Source organism: Lissotriton vulgaris, chromosome 2_1 (assembly GCF_964263255.1).
Source record: "Lissotriton vulgaris chromosome 2_1, aLisVul1.2, whole genome shotgun sequence".
NCBI lineage: Eukaryota > Metazoa > Chordata > Amphibia > Caudata > Salamandridae > Lissotriton > Lissotriton vulgaris.
Window position 1 is genome coordinate 1,610,434,217 of NC_141687.1, and position 17,245 is coordinate 1,610,451,461.

Consider the following 17,245-nt stretch of genomic DNA (forward strand, 5'->3'; position numbering starts at 1 on the left):
GAAATGCCATGCACCAATGCTACTGTCTGTTATGTCATGCTTATTGGAAAGAGTTTGGAAAGGGGCGACCACTCGGTCCCCCCGAACGTATGGTGGAGTACCCCGATCCCCCCGGGAGGCCATCTTGGGCGGGAGGCGAGTCTCGGCTGGTATGCCCGAAGCGGCGTAGCCGGGGCGCGCCTTTTCCCGCCCTAGAGTGGGTTGTCCTAGATGCTGACGCCGCTGGCCACGCCCCCGGGGGGCAGGGGGAGGCGGGTTTACGCCCGCCCGAAGACGGATAAAAGGAGCAACAAGCCAAGAAAGCATCCTCTTGTTCCTGTGCTCTGAAGCTGCACCTCCCCGCTGCACGTGAGCTCGAGACGGAACGAAGAGCCAATTTTGAGCGTTGTAATTTTGTTCTTGTTTTACAGATATCTGCGTTGGAGACTGCCGGGCAAGAAGGTCGGAAAGCGGGTCGGTACCGATCAGATGCTCCGCATGCTCATAAAGGAGGTTGCTGATTTGAAGAAGCAGATGGCGGAAAAGAACGGGGAGGGAGGCCCAAAGCGAATCGTCGGACCAGCTTTGCCGGGAGTAGTCCCTAGCGGGAGAGGCAAGAGGTCCAAAAGGGGGGCACCCGGGGGGGAGACCCCGGTTCCCGATACACCGATAGAGGAGCCAATCTTGGTTCCGAAGGAGGGGCACCCGATTCCCGTGGTAGTCACCCCCGTGAACGGAGAAGATATGCCTCCAGAGTTGGCTGCACAACTGGCAGCATGGTTGGGAAAGGATAGCGAGGGCGTGATGAGGCAATTGCAGGAATCTAGACAGGCTGCGAAGGCACCATCTTTTGTTCCCCCGCAGGCTCCGGTGGCTGAGATCGCGGCAGACGCAGGTTCGGCAGCAAGTACAGCACCTAGTTCAGGTAAGCGGCTACTGCCGATTGCGGGGGAGGGGTCTGTACCCTCGCGAAGGGAGAAAGGGGCCCAGCATGTTCCACTTGAAATTAAGGAAAAGATTTGGGCTAATAAGTATGTGAACATGTTTTCTTTGCTTACTGACCATTACGAGATCGAGCATGTGAAGGCCCAAAAAGAGCTTATGCATCCGAGTGTTTGGCGCGCAAAAATGGCCGCCTTTAAGGTCGATGAGAACATAGGTACTTGGGGCAGAGCATTTGGCATTTTCACCTCCATTATGGGTGAGCGAAGGCCTGAGTTGTTGACAGAATTGCCTATTTATCAGACCCGTATTATGGAATTTTCTCTGGCTTAGGAGGGCAATCATTGGTTTTGTTATGACAATATTTTTAGGAAGGCTAAGGAGCACGATCCAGCTCTAACTTGGGATTGTTATGACTCCATTTCTTGGCAAAAAATGGAGAACTCGGGCATGTTAAAAGTACCATTGTTGGGGGGTAGAGGGGGGGAGTGTTCCCGCCAAACCTCTGGGACACCCTTTCGGACGGGTGCAGGTAACGAGCACCACTCGAAGTCGAGTGGCAACGCAGGGAAAAAGGGAATTTGTTGGAGTTTTAACAGGGGAAAATGTACAAGGCCTCAGGGGTCATGCAAATTTAGACACGAATGTGGGGGTTATGGACAGTCCTCTCATCCTGAGACCATGTGCAGAGCCAAAATGGGTGATAACGGAGGTAGGGGAAGCGCCAAACAGGTCTGAAATAGTCCGAGGGGCGCCTTTACCTACCCCGGTTGATACCATGGCAATGATTCCTTGGCTCAATGAATATCCGGATCATGTCTCCGCAGGGGTGTTGCGAGATGGGTTTTCGTATGGTTTCCGCATTCCAGTGGGGGACTTTCAGGGTAAATCAAGTTGTAAGAACCAACTGTCGGTCCTGCAGCATACGGCGGTGGTACAGGTAAAGATTGGGAAAGAGGTGACTCGAGGGCGGGTTGCCGGTCCATTCGATCTACCGCCGGTTGCTAACTTTGTTTGTTCCCCCTTAGGGGTGGTCCCCAAGAAGGACCCGGGTGAGTTTAGGCTAATACATAATTTGTCAGCTCCACGAGGTCTTTCCGTGAATGATGCGATAGACCCGGAAGTGTGTTCGGTGCGGTACGCATCTTTCGATGAAGCCGTCGCCATGTTGAATCGCCTGGGGCCCGGAGCGCTGATGGCCAAATCAGACATCGAGTCAGCGTTCCGGTTGCTCCCGGTACACCCAGACGATCAGCTATTACATGGATAAATGTATGCCAATGGGTTGCTCCATATCTTGTGCTTATTTTGAGAAGTTCAGTTGTTTTCTGCAATGGGTATTCACAAGAAAGACGGGTTTTCAGCATGTGATGCATTATCTCAATGACTTTCTGTTCCTGGGGGCAGCCGGGGATCCAGAATGTGGGCAGGCTTTATCAGAGTTTTGTGTCTTAATGAATCACTTCGGCGTGCCATTGGCACCAGGTAAGACTGTGGGTCCCTCGACTTCACTCGAGTTCCTCGGGATCGAGCTCGACTCGGAGGAAGGTTGTTTTCGGTTGCCCAGAGAGAAGGTGTTGAAATTCAGGGCATCCCTTGAAACATGTATTCGTGAGACTAAGGTGAACCTGCATCAATTGCAACAAACGGTGGGCCAGTTGAATTTTGCCCTTAGAGTAATCCCAATGGCCCGCCCCTTTTCCCGCTCGATTGCACAGGCCATGGTCGGCCTTAAAGAGGGACATCACCGCACAAGGCTCTCGGCAGAGATTCGCCAGGACATGCGCATTTGGTTGGCATTTCTGGCGGATTTCAATGGTCGAATTGTCTGGAACAAGCCGGCGGTGTCATCCGAGGAGCTGGGGCTGTGGACAGATTTGGCGGGGAGTATAGGTTTTGGCGCCATATTCGGTAATCAATGGTCGGCTCAAAAATGGCCGTCATGGTGGCACGAGAGCGGGCTGACGAGTAACATTGCTTTTCTCGAACTTTTCCCTATTTTGGTGGCCCTGAAAACATGGCCTGAGGGGTTCCGAGATCATTCTGTTGTGTTCTGGTCTGACAACATGACCGTGGTAGAATGTATCAATAGTCAGGCAGCACGTTGCAAATGGATTCTGAGACTGCTCAAAGAAATTGTATTGTTGTGTATGCAGTTGAATGTGATCTTTAGGGCGCGACATGTCCCAGGGGTGCTGAACCAAGCGGCTGATGCGCTTTCTCGTTTTCGTATGCAGGCCTTCTGGGGTTTTCTGCCCACAGCGGACCCGGTGGCGGCACCCTTTCCCGAAGCTCTCTGGTCTCTCGGTGCCCCGAACTACAAAACCTCGTGGGAGAGAGTTTAGCACCCAGGACAAGGAAGGCATATGAAGGGGCGTTCCGTTCCTATTGGTCCTTTTTGGGTTCTGCTAGGGGGGAGCTTTGGGGTCACGAAGAGCTTGTTGTAAAATTCTTGCTGTCTTTACATCGGGCAGGCAAGTCAGTAGCTACGGCCCAGAGGCATCGGGCCGCCATTTCCTTTATGGCAAGGGCTCATGGGATCCAGGACCCAACAGCGTCCTTTGTGGTACAGAAAGCGCTACGGGGGTGGCAACTCCTTGAGGGTTGCAGAGTAGATGAGAGGCACCTGATAGGTCTGGATAGGTTAGCCCTGTTATTATCCGTACTCCCTGCGACATGTTCATCCCAGTATGAAACAGTGTTATTCCGGGCCGCCTTTGCGTTAGCATTCCATGGGGCAATGCGGGTAAGCGAACTGGTGGCGAAGAACAAGCGGGATACGGTGGGGGGACTGTGCCGAGAGCACATTCAGGTAAAGAGGGAGATGATGACTGTCTCGTTTGTCAGGTCCAAGGCCGATCAGGGTGCGATTGGGGATTGTGTAGTCATACATCGGATTCCCGGATCTCCCATGTGCCCTGTTGTTTGCGTAGAGGAATATTTAGCGCAGAGGGCGTCATCATGGGGGGGGACCTTGTTGAGGCACGCTGATGCCACCCCACTGACGAGGTTTCAGTTCCAGCGGGTGCTTACAATGGCAATTTCGGCCGCGGTCTTGAACCCCGGCGAGTTTGGGACCCATTTCTTTCGGATAGGGGCTGCTACTGAGGCTACAGCCAGGGGTCTGAGTGTAGAAAAAGTGAAACGTTTGGGGCGTTGGTCCTCGAATTGTTACAAAAGGTATGTGCGGTTGCACATGTTGTGAAGCTGCTATCATGTACTCACGCTTCTTGTTTTTGTTTGGTTACAGTTTTGCAAGCTTACGAGGCGGGGCGGACTGTGCAGTCGACCCGACACCTGGGAACCAGCGGTCAAACATCGCCGGCTGCGGAAAAAGTGGTGTGGGTCGTGGGCCACTCATACGTGAGGCGCGCCGCGGACGTATTCAAAGCAGGTGACATGATTCACGTGGCTGGGGAATACGGGTACAGGGTGACCTTCTACGGAAGGGGCGGGCTCTGTATTGACCAGTTTCAAAGTTTTATGGAGGGTTTGTTAGGGCGGACAAGGTCACCGCCGTCTATAATCATAGTCCATCTTGGAGGTAATGATTTGGTAACCACTGGTAGATGACTGCTTCTCGAGGCAATGCTTTCCACTGTAAGTTGGTTGGCGAGAAGAGTTCCAGGGTGCACAATTGCATGGTCCCATATGATTCCACGAAAAGTGTGGCGGGGGGCGATTTCGGTTTCTGCTCTGAATCACTCAGTGAAGAAAATAAATAACAAGTGGGGCAGATTGTTTCGTTCAAGTACACTGCATTCTATCCCGCATGGTTGTATCAAGGGGGACAGTATGTATTTGGGAGATGGGGTCCATTTGTCCCGGGTGGGGAATGAGTTACTCATAGGAGACCTCATGGCTTGGCTAAGGAGTTTAAAACATGACCTTTAGGCAGGAGTTGTTGTGGGGGGTCCGGATAGCCGGTCAACTATCCGGCCTGTGGCGGTAAGGTCATGATCGGTGAGCAGTAATTGGAAGATCCCTATGGGGGGGCGTCACCCATTACGGATGGGAGCGCCCGGGGGAGGTGGCCATTGGCCCCTCAACGGGGAGGCGGTCCCTTCTAAGGATGGGCCGCCGAAAGTAAAGGAAAGGCGGTCAAGGCCCCTTCCTTGATAGGAGGGGCTACGGGCCCCTCCTGGGGAATTTCCCGGGGCCAGGACACCTGCGACGGCAGATGTGGTAAGTTGTGTGGGGTGGGGAGGGGGTTTACGCTACCTTCTAGACACCTCACACGAGTCCTCGGACGACCTTTAAATGGCGTCGAGTTCATTGGGGCCCCCGTCAAGTCAAGGGAAATTTGTAGATGCATTTGAGGTACAGCCTCTGTGCGGTCGCCCCTCCCAAGTGGGGGGGGTAATTCTGGTTTAGGGATCTGACACCGGTTACGACCTTGCCGTTGGCCCTTAACGTTAGGATGTACAATTTCAAGTTAAATGTTTTGTAGGATGTTAGTTCGGCTAGGAGAACCTTTGTATTAGAAATATGTTAAGGTTAGCCAAACATCGTAATGTGGAAATGAAATTGTACATAATATGAAACTGTTATTTTAATGTTTTGGTTTTGTTTCATATTTTAATAAATACGGCCGGGAGGGTCACTCCCTCCCGCCTTCCAAAAGTTCAGAACCGTTTCCGTTTTCCCATCCTTGGGGATTGCGTCGAGAGGGGGTGGCGGGTATCTCAGCCATACTAGCACTGCTAACATTTTCAGGAAGAAGAACGGCAGTGTATACCTATGTTAGGCTGCAGGGTACTAAGAGCTACCTTCACATCAGACTGACTATGCATAACTTTCCAGGGAGCGTTGCTGTCTCCCTATTTCTACTTTTAAACAATTTGCTTTGGGTCAAGATAGCATGAATGCTCAGGTGTCTGATTTGCATAATCAAATAGAGGATCGGGTTCCATGCGTAGCATTTCTTTTTTTGAGTTTAAAATGCGTTTTTGATAGGATAAAAACAATGTAAAGCATCAGTACAAAGTAGTAGCAAGAAAAAATAAAAATGACAGCTTGGAATGCACAACAAAAGCACAAAAGTGCAATAACCCATGAAATAAAAAAGAAAAACTCTACTTAGTAACAGGAGCATTTTGGAGAGAACATTTTTAACAGAAGGAAAAAGAAGAAAAGAAAGAAAAGGAGAAAAAAGAAGAAGGGGAGAAGAAAGAAAAAAGAAGATCAAAAGAGAAGAGAAACTTCAGTAATAAAATTACAGCAAAAAAGATATGTAACAATTAAGTGATAAAATCAACAGTAAGTTAAGTTAACTTTCTAGACAAGAAAAAAGTAGTTGGGGTAACCATAATAAGTCTCTTTTGATTAACAAGGAGTTGGAGTTAGCGTAACCTCTGTCCATTCTGTGGTGATGACATAATAAGTTCCACCAAGCTTGATAGGATATTTTTGAGATGTCCTTCCAATTACCTGTAATGCACTGAAAAGTAATAGCTAATAAGAGGTTGATAAAAGGGGCTACCTCTTTATGGTTGACAAAAACTGGAGAGGGACTACCCAGGAACACATGATGAAAATGAAAGGGAACATCTAATTGGAGAATATCGTTGAGTTTACTCCAAACAGTGGTCCGAAAAGTGTTGGTCATAGTACAATGGAAAAACGTGTGAAGTATATCTGCCTTATCATGAGGACAAGACCAACATTTAGGGGAATCTATCAAATGAAAACGGTGAAGGTCGCAGGGGGTGAAAAAAGTCTATTATAAAAATAGTATAAGGTTTGCGTTGTACTGGCAGAACGGAAAGTATTGTGAATCCTAGACCAAAGTAATTCCCTAGTGTGTTTATGAAGATCAAGGCTTAAATCTTTTTCCCATTGTAATTCTAAGGGAGATTTAACTCTAGAAACCTGGGGGTGAGAAAGAAGTTTGTATATAGTAGCTGCCTTTAATTGAGTGGAAAAATCAATATTGATTGGGGGGCGAGATAACTGATCAGGAGAGGTAGAGGGAGTGGAGTGAATGGGAGTATAATAACGAGTGAGGACACCAATGAGTGCAGCATAATGAGATGCATAATGTGAGGAAATGTGATAAAGAGATTGAAGAGCGGAAAAGGGCATAAAAGCACCATCAGCATTTCTTTCATGTTTTACCAATGGCAAATCTGATGTGAGCTGTTACTTTTATCTTTGACAACAACATATGCAGTTTAGTTAGTTTGTTGTGTTGTCCGGTCCCAGGTCTATGCCTTCTAAATATCTTGAAACAGAGGATGCAAGCTAGTTTTCTGGAGTGCTAACTGAATTTTTTTTTTAAGACGAGATAGTTTGTTTGATCATTTAAGTTTGTAGGTTTACTGTAAAAGTTGTTTCAATGTTGCCTCTAGTATTGACATCTACAGAAGCATCATGTTTTGAGCATATTCATGAAGGTATGGTGGTCATGAGTTGTGTGCATTTGTTTTGGGAGGCTGTTCCACAATCAGGATGTTCTGGCAGAAAGATGTTTTCCACTGTCCATGTTTTGTTAAATTTCTGAATCGACTGGAGCAATCCAAAGGGGATCAATTGTATCTCAGAATATTCATGGTATGAATATAATATGAAAGCTATACTGAGCCTAATTATTGTTTGCAAAAATATTGTTCCATTGGATATTAATGTTATATTATTAAATTCAATGGGTGATATTTTTGTAAACAATATTTAGGATACACTATTTAAGTAACACAATATTTTTGTTAAAGTATTTTGTACCATATCACTGGATTAGTTGCGGGGATTCTGCACATACAAAGAAATAGTACCTCTGTGTATAGGGGATGTACCTTCCTACCACCATAGTACCCAAAATCCCAAAACCGACTAGCTATATTGTCTCATTCGTTCTCCTACATAAACACAAAGCTACAAATGATTAGACAACCCAGAACACAACACTCCCAAGTCTCTCAGGAATTGCTGTTGCAAGACGTACCCTTTTGCTCACTCACTCATACTTGTCCATATTAAGAATTGTCAGAGTCACGGTTATAGTTCAAAATGTTTATTTTAACTACTGTGCTCTATAATGCAGTATACGAGCCACTACCAGCAGTAAAATGCATAAACCTTAAACAGTTAGTATTGTTACAATTCCATAGAATATAAAGGAGGATGTCATCATATACAGACAGTGGAAAAAGGACTATATGGCCTAACAACCCTCCCCTTGGTAAGCTGAAGTTTATTATATAAAGAAAGATGTCTGGGCTTTGTCAGCAGACCCCATACCTTAGTGCCTAGATGAAGGTTTTATATCATAGGAACTGTATAGCTCTTCTCCATGGAAAGGTCCCTCACCAAATGTGTGTTTGAACAACATGCAGAAAGCAGACAGTTCTCATGTGAAAGGCACAGAGTCTTGCAAAATAAAGTCATGTAGTAACATGCGCAAAAGCAGCATCATGGCAGCAGAGCTCATACTAACTTAACAATGCCGACAATGACCCTAACTGCCATATAACAGATTTCCATATAAAAACACACACACACTACTGTTCTCTGTACAACACCTCATTTTTAATGATCATTCTGCAATATGAATGTTCTGTGTAAAGTGTTCCACTGCAAATTATAACTATGTTGCCATTATTTTAAATACTTAACCACAATCAGAAAGTATACGAAATCAGTTCATATTTAGCGAGGATAACGAAACTTAAGAACTGTCAGCCTACCAGTAGTCTGCCGTTTTCGGATTTCCTTAGAAATCCACATTGTAAAATTCAAAGCTGTCTGGACTGCCCTCTCTAGCACCTGTCAATGTTCTGTGAAGCTTCCCTCATAATTTCCACCTTTTCTGGATGATTGATATCCCATCCGGAGCAAGAACTGATGGATGAGAATGTAGGGCAATCAGGTTTCATGGCCTAGGCTGCACTCTTCCACAGATCACTGTTAGGTACTGTGATGGGCAGTCATGAGAGTCTGAGTCAGTGAGCTGCATGGTGATACTGTACTTTAAGGGTTAAGGCCATATTATGATGAGCTTTTCAGGAGCAGTGCAGAGCTAAGTGTTTGTTTTTACGCACCTATATCACTTAAAGTGAATTCATGTAACCGGCTATTTCTCTGAGTTAGTGCTTTATAGTACAGAGCAGAAACAGTGTCAAAAATGTCCTTCTTCCTATTTCTGAGCTTTGCTAAATAGAGCACTAATACAGAGAAATGCAGGGTTAAATACATTTATTTTAAGTACCAATTCCCATATTGATGAAGAAATCATGCAATGCAATGCAGCAAGTGAAGTTGCTGCATTGCATTAAAGGAAGAGAGCATCTACTAAGAAGTTGTGTTCTGCTCTTCCCCTGTGCAGGTAAATTTTTTGATGTTATATGCCAACGCAGACACTCATAGTGCAGTGGTGTCTGAGTAGCGTCAAGCATAGGTTTTATGCTGGAAGGAGTCCCTTACAATACTAAAATTAAACTATGCTTTAAGGCTTTTCCCACTATGTATGTCTACAGTGCAATGCAGTACACATGCAAAGTAGGAACAACTAGCAGAAATTAAAACATTTCTCTTCGTTAACCCTGCCTCGAGCAAATGTAGAATGTTGGTGCAAATACCTGCCTAGAGATCTTTGTAGAGAGGATTTGTGTTAAAACCCATGGATGGCTGCATGGGAATGCCCATGTGCCATCCTTGGAACATGCCCTTGACACAAAGTAACATAGAGTAGTGCATTCCACAACTTTTCGTTACTCTGGGTTACAATCCAACACAAATCACGATTTTCATTGGACTGTGAATTCCATCACAACACTTGTTGTCGGTTTGAGAAAGTCATCCCTTTTGACCTGATCACCCCAATCATTTTGACTGATACTGGTGGTTACTGACTCTGATTCTGCCCTGGGATCTGCCAGGGCCAGTGCTCTGTGTAAAAGGTATAAGGTAATTATATATCATTCCAATTGGTATGAGAACCTACCTATAAACCCCTAGCATATGGTGGGGCATGTAGGGCTAGAGGCCCAGCAAACTGAATGCACTTAAGTGTGCAATGCTGTGTTGCTTGCAGGCATTTTAAAGGCAGTCCTGCTTTGCTGACTGCATTTAAATGCCAATTGTATGTAAATTCGACTTTGGAATTAAACTACCTTATTCTTACATATATGTCAACCCTAAGGTCTCCCCTAGGGGTACCAGGGGTAGGATGTCTTGTAAGTATAAGCAGGGACATTATAAGAGATGTTTTATGTATGCCCTGTTGAGGGAAAAACTGTCAATATCATATTCCCCATTGTATCTCATTGACTCCATAGGCTATCATGATGATTTTTAGGTAAAGTATAACTATTGATAGGAGCTAGCTTGAAATATACTTCAAAGTATGAAAATGATAGAATAAATTCAACAACTTGCCATAGTTGGGTTTAATAAAACTATCACAGAAAAGAAGTTATAGAACTTGCTTTTCTAATGTGCTAAAATCCAGCCTTGCAGCAAGCTCTCCTGAGTGGCCATCCTTTGAGAGGCTGAAACAAACTGCTCTGATAAGGTGTGTAGTACCCTGCATAGAGACAAAGGGCTTCTGGTGGGAGGAGATTTACAGCTGCAGACTAAAAGGTAGGACGGTGGTGGAGTAGCCAAACTGGTCTTCAAATTGTGAATGATAGTTAGGAAAGGACACAGCCTCACCCCCTCAAATTGCAACTCCGACAAGACAAGCGCACCACAAATTGAATTAGCAGAGGGGCTGGAACGGGAGTGTTAGGAACATTTAGCCATGCAAGTGGGTTGGCTTAGCCAGATCGTAACATCCAGGAGAGAATTTCTCTATTTTGGATTGTAATGTAACAGTACTTTCTGGGAGAAGCATATACCACACTTTGAAGGAAGTTGTCATACCTGCGGGTGGTACCCTGTACCCCATTTGTATGGGATGCCCCCATGCTTGCCACCCTCAAAGCCTGCATACATTTGGGTGAGCTACCAGTAACTCAGATCCCTGCCTGAAACTACAAGTAGAAGGACTGCCCTGCTGGAACCCTCACCTGCACCAAGAGTATTACACTCTGGATGACTGCACCAGCTGCACACTTTGGGAACTACAGCCCTACGGACTTTGCCTTGCTTTGGAAAAAGAAGAAGTGGGCTCCCTGAAAGCAACAGGTTAAAAGAGCTCCACCTAGATCTCCAGCAAGAAGAAACCAGCTGACCACCTTCAGCTGGACTTTAAAGGATGTGGGCAGGTGCATTCTGAGAGACATAGTCCCAACCTACCAAGGAGGTACTCAGATCTTCTGGAACCTTGAACTGGTGTCGTTGACACTTTGGAGCCCCAAACGGACCTTCTAGAAGGAAATCCATATGTAGGGAGATGATTGGAGAATATTTGGTAAAAAGCCCCATAAGGTGACTGAGCCGTCAATGAGAATCAAGCCGGCGACGTCAAAGCGCAACTTGGCCTGAGATTCAGGTTTGCCCTCCTGACACTCTAGAGCTTTCTGTCATCGATGAGACTACAAGGAGGTGACCAAGGCATTGCGCTGAGTGAAGCCATCATTGTTGTTAAACCCAAATCTAGCCTGAGGAGGAGCCTCGCTCTACGTCAAGAAAAAAAGCTCCTAAAAAGTCATTAGGTGAGAAGGTAAAAAATTGACTGGGCCCTACCGCTAAGTGTATCCTATCTGTGCTCCATCGCAGCCGGCCTCAAACTTTTACTTTGTCCAGGGTGATCAGATGTACCAAAGTGGCACTTTTGCCTTTTACGCCTTATAAATTGTTTATTCCTTAAAAATTCATTCCCTACATTTGATGTTTGTCATTTTGATGTCATTTTAATTATAAAAATATTTCCTAGTTTTATAAATTGGTGTGGTATTCTATTGTGTGTTGTGTCTTACTTATTTAATGTATTGGTGTTTTTCATAAAAACAGGTGCTTCGCTCTGGACCAAACCCAGGGCTTCTAGCCTGTGTGAGTGATCCTCTGTTGCCATGAGGGCAAACAGTTACAGCAAAGCCATAGGTGGGTTTAGATATTTTTGATTGGGCCAGTGGAAAACGGCAAGCAGGAGGAACAACAAACACGGCCCTGTTGAATATTTACTGAGTGAAAACAGGCCCCCACTTTCCTAAGCAACTCCGTCACATTTTTTAATCTACTGAAAACTACACACTTTCCTAAGTTCCATCTGGAGCCTCATTTATGAGGCCGATTTCGTCACAGTAAAACTCTTTTTGTGATGTTCCGTGGCGCAGAAGCCTGCTCCATATTTACGAGTCAGCACTGAGTCATTTTTTCAGCTTAATACTGCCTCGTTAATATTGTTCCCTATAACGCAGTTTTCTGAGTTGAAGGGGAGTGCTGCAGGCGTTCCCAGCAACATCCATGGCTTTTTGGCAGTGCCTCAGGTGTATGAGGCATTGTAAATCGGAGGGAGCACCAAAAACCTACACCTCGAGGCGTAAGGGTGGCACAACGAGGAGAAATATCTTTATTTCGCCTCATAGTTCATTTTTATATGTGTGCTGCATTCTCAGAAAGGGGTTGAGGAGGTGTGCTGCATCATAGTCGGTCCCGTGGTCAAGGTGAAACTTCAGCGCTGATCTGCACATTCGATGAAGGCTTCGTTGATTAACCCTTTTATGATGAAGGCACTGTGTCAACATCGACCCGTGCTGTCCATCAGCGTTAAGCCATGCAATCCATCGAAGGTATGTCATCGATCAACTTTTGCGTTGAAGGGCAATGTGTAGGTTCCGATTGGCACAAAGTCATCACTGTGTTGATTTTGATGCAAGAACAGCTGCAAAACCCACTTCTGAGACCTAGGACTGGAGTGGCACTCAGGCAAGGGAGAACTCACAGATAGCAGAGTCCAGCAGCAGAGTTGTACAAATTCTTTGATGGCCCTGAGACTTTAGAAACAGCAGACAAGCCTGCAAGTCCTTGGAGTCACTCTGGGTTCAAGTGAGTGTTCCCAGAAGGGCTCAGATCTGCAGGCAACAGGGCAGCTTAGCAAAGCAGAGAGGAAGTTCCTTTAGAATAGTCAGTCAAGTACAGTGGCAATCCTTGGAGAACACAAGACTTTACTCCTGGTAGAGTTTTTCACAGGCCCAGTAGAGTACTGTCTTGGTAGAGTCAGAGCCCCAGTACTTATACCCAAATATTCAGTTGAATTGGGACTGACTTCTAAGCAGGTCCTTGAAGTGCACAGGTCCCCTTTTCATCCCAGCCCTGTCTGCCAGGCAATCTGCGGGGGAGGGGGGTAATCAGCCATTTGTGTGTGGCATAGGACACTGCCTATTCCGATATGTCAGCTTCCTCTCTGTCTTCCTGCCCAAAAAGAGATGTCAGAATGCATATGAATACAGAATATTTCTCTGTCATACTCACCCTTCCCTTGTTTTTGGCTGTCTAGCTGGAATGAACAAAGTGTAGCTGTCCCGCACCCCAGTTGTGCAGAGCTAAGTTCAGAGCAGAGAAATATCAACTTTCTAAAAGTTACATTTTTAAAATAGTAATGTTAAATCCAACTTTACCACCAAAGGAGATTTCTGGTTATTATTTCAAAGATGTGAAACATGGTTGAGCTACTTCGTTCCAATCAGAAATTACAGCTTTAAAGTGTTTTAATGAATTCCGAATGATAGCCCATGAGAGAAGTAGGCCTTGCAGTAGTGAACAATGAATTCCGCTGTTTGTCACTACCAGAACAAGTAAAACTTAAAAGTACATGTCCTACCTTTTAGTTCTAAGGTATCCTGCCCTTAGGGCTTCCTAGAGCCTACGGGGTGACGCATGTGCAATAAAAGGGGAGTTTCAGGCTTGGCAAGAGATTATAAATGCCTAGTCAAGGTGGCAGTAAACAGCACACACAGGCCCTGCAATGGCAGGCCTGAGACAGATTTGAAAGGCTACTTGAGTGCATGGCCCAACCAGTGCTGCAGGCCCACTTGCAGCATTTAGATGATAGGCCCTGGGTATATGGTATACCACTTTACAATAGGCTTATAAGCAAACAAAATATGCCAATCAGGTATACATCAATGTCACCATGTTTTGAGAAGCACATACACTTTAGCACTGGTCAGCAGTGGAAAAGTACTCAAAGCCCTGAGATCAACACTATACTACAGAAAAAGTGTAGGTAAGCAGGCAAAATGTTTGGGGAAGACCATCCTAAGAATGAAAGGTCAAACAGCTACTTATTACCATTGTTGAGGTAGGATCAGGGAAGAATAACCCACTGAAGGAGGCATCCGTGGACCTTGAACCTTAGATTCGATGAACAAGAAGAAGATAGGGAAAAGAAGAGCTCCTGCCCGAGAACTGAAGCCCTGCTGAAGGGAAAATTGACACCAAACCTGACTGTTGCCTCAAGGACTCGACAATCATGGTTGTGCATTCTTGTCCTGAGCCTATGAAGACTTCAAGAACCTAGGAGCTTCTCTTGCCTTCAGAATATTACAGAGAACCTCCCTTGAAATGAAGGTGTCACTCCCCTACACACTAAAGGCACTGATCCCGCTAAGACTGGTTTGTCAACGTGAAGGTCCCCGATGACTCCTATGCAGCACCCACACCAAAAGAGGTACATTAGATCCGAAGGGCCAGATCTGGCTCCCCACCAAGTTTGGCGGTGCCAGGACCTACCGGAGTTACACCGTCTGAATACCCAGGGTGCTGGACTCCCTTTCGGAAACCTTTAAGTACTCCTGTGCCATTACTTTTCAAGTGGCCTCCTTTGTCATAGTGTACCAGCTACCATCACCCTCAGCACCCTGTTGAATCTAGTATGCTCCCAATAATATGCTGCTGATACACTGCTTCCTAAAAGTAAATACAATTGTTTTGATAAACAGGGAGCTGCATGTTTTCCAATGGAGCAGTAGATCCTCTGAGCCAATAAAATTAAATTGAGGAGAGGATGTGGCCTTACGGCTAGAGGGGTTAACCTCGAAGCTGGGGAACTGGGTTCGAGTCTCGGCAACCACAGTCAACATCCTGTGATTCTGGGCAAATCACTTAATCTCCCCGTGCCTAACAAAAACATGAATGTGTCCATCTGTAACGAAACTGGTGCTTGTGTAAAGCGCTCTGATACGGATATCCTCAGGTCTAGTTCAGGCTATATAAAACAAAACAAAAAAAGACAAATTACCCCATTAGGTCTAGGAGGGCTGCATATTCAGATCCTGCCCCCTTATATGTTTTTCATAATATTTCTAAAGGACTGTGGACTGAGCTCTTCAGGCCTAAATTGGCTTCCGCCACATCTTTGCTAATGTGGATCTTGTCCTTTGATCTGTTGGCTCCACAAATCCTGCACCACTATATATAGATAATGTTTGAACCTCTATTTCTAAAAAGCTACTGATTTACACCAAAACATAAAAGTACACATTTTGGACCAAGATCTGACTTTCTGTCAAATTTGGTGTCATTCTGTTCAACAGTTGAGGCAGCATCTGTGTTCAATTTTGCTATGGAAAAAGGAATGGGGAAACACATTGTGGGACCTCCCCACACTTTTTTCTCAGCCCCTGTGTGAGTGATCAACAAGGAAATTAAGGTGGATGAGATTTTTTGGGGAAGTTTTGTGAAGATTTGTTAAACGACACCAGCATTTTTAGCACACCAAAAATTATATTTTCAATGGAAACCTGGGCATATATATATTCACATAAATACTTTATAATAATACAATACGGTTTGAGGCATCAGAATCTGTCTCCACAATTAAGTGATGGGTTTAGTAAAATCAGCTTTTCGTCTTCTCGTTATCAGGCATGCTGTAGACGTGTAGGGCATGTATCATCATAATGTGCAGCTGTTTCTCAGCTTCATGCTTACATGGCACAAAACGCAGTTGCCTTTCTGGTAGAACGTGGAGTGCAGCGCCCTTGATTTAGAGGTTCACGTGAAATCTGCCGCTGCTTCCAGTCCACCAGTCATGTAGAACACACCTACAAATCACCTGTCAACAACTTTGATCCACCTTGTTTCAGGTGCTTTCCTCTCTGTCTATTACTACTGCCAAGAGAACCGTGAAAATTAAATACAGACCCTGCCAATTCCTGAGCGACCCGGTGCTCCATCATCACAGCCGTATAATGGCAATAAATCATTTCAAGTTTAATCTATTGTTATTGATGAATGTACAATTATTTGTCATCTAATATGCTGAAAATGATGACCAAAGAAATAGATCAACTTTTTTTTCTTCGTCCAAGTATGGCATTGATGGATTGTATCCCTAAGCTGTTATTACACTTGTAATGTACTCTTCCGCATTGACAGCGCGGCTGGTTTTTTTAATCAGTTCATAGTAGTCGACTTACGACAACATAGCAAGACTCATAACTCATGTCCTTTTCATTCTTGTCAGTGATGGGAAATGAAAATGTTTTTATTCCTTTGATATAATTCTTACCTGACTAGTCTGGAGATTGTTCTAAAATTGTAAATAAATGGCTGTTTATTGAGCTGGAACTGAGAAGTGACATATGAAAATGTCTCTTTCTGTGGAAAAAATAATGCGGCCATGACAGGATTTTGAGGCTGTACGATAGTCTTTTTAACCTGTTCACTGCTGGAAGATGCATTGTGAGGCATGCATGGTAAGTTATAGCTATTGCGTTTTTATTTATTGCATTTTATTTCGTTTTAAAATAATCTCGGCTCTGTGAGGATAGTCATGTGCATGTAGATTTATTTGAGGCTCATTGCGTCCACCCCTCTTCCCCCCCCCCTACCCCTCCCCCGTAAAACTGCATTTTGAGTGACACATGTGGCACCTTCAAATGTCAAACTGAAGGCAATAACAGTATTGTTTTAAGTTGTTTATGGTGACACAGAGCATCTAGACTTGACACATCGACGGTGAGCGCAGCATGCAAAGCATAGAAAAGAACCGTGACAACTGCGCAGTGGCAAACGTGTTTGATGCCAAAATACACATTATGGTCACACATTTATTTTACCAGCCAGATCATAGTGAAACTTTTATTACTACTATATATGAGTGCATTTAACATTCCTTATTAGTGTAATTGACTCCCAGAGAAAATTTCACTAATGCCTTTTTCTCTCAGAATTCTCAACACCTTGAAGTTTATCAAATATTATGGATATGAAGAATCTATAATACATCTGGTCCCCCATACTGCATACCCCAAATCTGGAAATCAAGGCTCCGTTGCAACACTTGATTTACATGGTAATGAGACACAACAGTCATGGGCAGTAGATAATGTGGGTCGAAACTCAGAACTCAGCAACACAACAGACAATATTTAATAAATCGCTGTCCACGCACTCTTTTAAAACAAAAATATTTAAACACACAAAAGATAAATACTATGCA